This window comes from Quercus robur, chromosome 2 (assembly GCF_932294415.1).
Source record: "Quercus robur chromosome 2, dhQueRobu3.1, whole genome shotgun sequence".
NCBI classification, from domain to species: domain Eukaryota; kingdom Viridiplantae; phylum Streptophyta; class Magnoliopsida; order Fagales; family Fagaceae; genus Quercus; species Quercus robur.
In genome coordinates this window covers 21,259,926-21,263,911 of record NC_065535.1, presented here as the reverse complement: position 1 = coordinate 21,263,911, position 3,986 = coordinate 21,259,926, and positions in this window count along the sequence as shown.

The following is a 3,986-nucleotide window of genomic DNA, read 5'->3' as shown; positions in this document are numbered from 1 at the left end:
TTTCAAACCCCCACACCACAAAACACTTCGGAATCCACCATACCCATGGCTACATCACACCCACACTGACATCGGAAGATCGGAAGCGTGTTCGTTTACCTGTTGTTGCAATTCAAGGGCTTCCAATCGATTTTGAGCCAGAAGACTGGAATATTGCCGCACCAGTTCTCGGTCTACCTCGACGCCGGTACAGGCGGAGTGGGAGGAGACAGCGCGAGTCGCCACCAGCGAAGATTGGTTCTTCCTCGGGGTCTTGAAGCGACGCGAGAACAGCAGCGAGGACTGGTTCTTCCTCATGGTCTTGAAGCGATATGGCGCGAGAGGTGGCGAAGAATGCAGAGTCAGAGAGAGCTTCACGAAGACGAAGACGAGGAACAAGAACAACAACAACGCTATGATTCTTCTTCTTTGATGAGTTTCGTACAGAGAATGAGCAAGAAACCCAAACCCACCGAACTACAAAACAATTTCCATGACCAAAGACCCAAAACCCAAGACCCACGATCTCCACCATGAAAGTACCTCCATGCAAACCCACATCCTAGGCAAACACGAGCAAGAAGAAAGTAGCGTCGGCTAAGAGAGGAAATGATTTTATTGTCAGGTGAGGTTGATTTCGTTTGGGTTTGATAGTTTTGAATCTGAGGTTGGAGGTGGTTTGGTTTCAACTCTAAGGTTTGGATTTGAGGTTTGTGTTTGGTTTCTCAGAAAGTATAAGAAAATTTGGGTTTTGAGTTTGGGGGCCGAAAATTTGGATTTGATTTTTGTGTTTGATGGTGTGGGGGTTTGAATTTAATTTTTTGGGTTTTAAATTTGCTGGGTTTGTGTTTTGTTGATCTTGTTTTTGCTGGGTTTTAAATTTGCTGGGTTTTAAATTTGTTGTTCTTGCTGGGTTTGGTTTTTATTTCTATTTTTAATTTTTTTTTTTTGATGAAAGTTTTTAAATTTTTTATTTAGTTAGAATTAATAAATTAATTTTTTAATTTAGAGGCTAACGTGGAAAGCCACGTGGACACAGGGTGTATTATTTTAATATTTTTAATTTTTTCCATTTGTTAGCTGTGCAATTTCCGTCTTTGATGTAACGTTAGAGACTAAAACGAGACGCATTTTTCAAAATAGAGACTAAAAGTGGTAAAAAAAAAAAAGTTAAAGACCAAAGTGAGAATCGTGTGAAAATATAGGGGCGAAAAAAAGTTTTATTCCTATATCTTTTTTTCTAATAATTATTGTACACACTAAATTATACACATAACAGTAGACAACACAATTTTAATTGTATTTTCAAAGCACGATTTTAACTGTATATCCAGGGCCGGCTCAACAGCATATGCAAGAGATGCAATCGCCTAAGGCCCCCAAATAAAAGAAGGCCCCACTTGTAAAAAAAAAATTTATATATAATATATTTATTTATATATTTTAGTTAAAAAAAATTTTAAGCATTTTTATTGGTCAATAAAATGCATTAAAAAGGCCCCATTATATCCTAAAATGCAAAAGATTAAAAAGGGAAAAAAAAAAAAAGTCAAAGTTCAGCTAACAAAATTAAATTTTAGGAGACAAATATATTAACTCATTCTTGAAATATGTTAAAATTAAAATTAATAGCAGACAAATTCATTAATAATATAACGTAATTATCTTGAAATATGCTAAAATAGAGATTATAAATGTCAAAAACAAAAGAAAAACCTCTCAACTCTCTGCCTCTTCATCTATATTCTTACGGTTTTACCTTTCTTTTCTTCATCTTCATCTTGATTTTTGATCTTTTTTCATCAACTCAGTCAGTCAGCCCCTCTAGCTTAAAATTTTTCTTTGTTGATTTCTGCATACCACTCTACCAGGTACCAGCCGGCAGTCACAGAGAGGTATTTTTCTGCTTCAGTTTTTTCTTCCCCTCTTTCTCTTTGTCTTTCCGAAAATAAAGACTCAAGAGTCATCTATTTATTAAACTTATATTATATATATTTTTAGTTTGTTTCACCCGTTCACTGCACTGCACATCTGTTTGATGGGATGGGACCTTTATCTACTTTAAAACTTAGCCATAGAAATTGGAGAAAAAAAGCTGATCCGGCTGGATGGCCCTGTGGATGGTTCTCAATTTTTTTTTAATAGGAGTACTGTGGTCAGTGGTCTGTCATGTCACGTGACAAACCACTGACCACAGCACAGTATTTTTTTTTTTGTTAATGACCACAGTGATTCACTTTGGTCCGACGGTTTCTCAACCTTTTTTTTTTTTTTTTTTTTTTTTTAATCTGACACTTTATTTATTATTATAAATTATTATACCAATTAATAATTTGATGTATATCGTATCAACTCATTTGTATTATAATGACACTAATTTATTAAATCATGTATTAAATTAATTTTTATTTGTGCAGGTTTAAACTTTCAAGTGGTCACGGCTCTAGAAAAATTGCAATAACCAGGTTCTATTGTTCTATACTTTAAATTTTATTTTTAGTTAAATTATCATTTTTAATTATAAATTGTGTTTTATTTATCTATAAATATTTTCTCATTATAAATGTCTACTAGAAAATATTTATCCGGATATGAAAAACTTCTTAAAAAGAGAAAAATTGAAAAACAAATTGAATCTCAAAAAGGATTTATCTATAAATATTTAATTATAAAAAGGCCCCATTTAAAATTTTCGCCTAAGGCCCCAGAACTTGTTGAGCCGGCCCTGTGTATATCGTTACTCTTTTTTATTTGGATCAGTTCCAAGTGACAAAATTCATGACGCAAGGAGTTAGTTATGTCATCTAACAAGCCAGAGTTCAGCATTCCCGCCAATATTTATGGTTCTGATTTTCGTGTTTCGTTAATCAAGTCGCACTTGTATTATTGGTATATCGGGCTCATTTCTCTCCCTTGTATCAGAGGCTGCTCCAACTTTGTCTGCATGATGTTGGGATATGTGGTACTATGGTGCTCAGACTTCCATTCATCACTGAAGTGTATTTGTTTCGTGGTTTTTGTACATTGATTTTTACCTATTAAAGGTATAAAGTATAATTTCCCCACCCAATCTCGTCCTTCGCCACAACTATCTCCAGCTCTAGAGTCATACCCAGTGAATTGTCTTAATGTATAGTTTCCCAACCACGTCGGTCATGGCCTTTGAGTGAGAGGAAGGTTATATACTTGATCTACAATGATGCACTAGCTAGTCAGTTGCAAAGCAATCGGTTGGGCCTCACCCTTTATATTCCTATAACACATGACCATGTTCTAATTTTTATCAAACACCCATGAGCCATTCTACATCACCAGTGCCTTATCAATGGGGTTATTAAATTCGAAGAGGAAAAGATTCACACCTAGATCAAGGATTTTTATTCTATCTCCTTTGTTGCTATGGAATTCGGTTTATCTGAGAGTAATATTTTAATTAACTAATACAAATTCTCTATTTTACTTTTTTTGCATTCCATCTTATGTTTTATTCATTATTATGGTATGTAATTATGTATGTCTAATTTTATTTTTTTAAATTTTGATTATTTTATAAAAAAGTAAAAAATACATATCGTAAGTAAATTGTGATTAGTAAAATATAAAATTTTTTATTTGAGAAGATGGTAAAGTATAAAGTAAAATAAAAAATTGGGTCACAAACCTTAAGCACATGTCCAAGACGAGAGACCATTTCCCATTTCCGTATTAACTGGGTCCTTAAGGTGGTCCATACTTGACAACTTGGACGGTTTATCTAATCACTTCCTAAACTTTACATATTGTAGCATTTTGTTATCAAATTAGGGAAAAAAGGTTGTGACTTGTGATTTAATTAATTAATTAATTAATTAATATCATTGCATAATTATAAATGCAGTTTTTTTATGAGATAATTATAAATGTAGTTGGTGAAGCAAATTCATTGGTTTTTATTTTTTATTTTTTTATTGAGGGTGAATTCATTGGTTGATAATGCAGTAGGTAACACGAAAAGAACAGGACTGAAA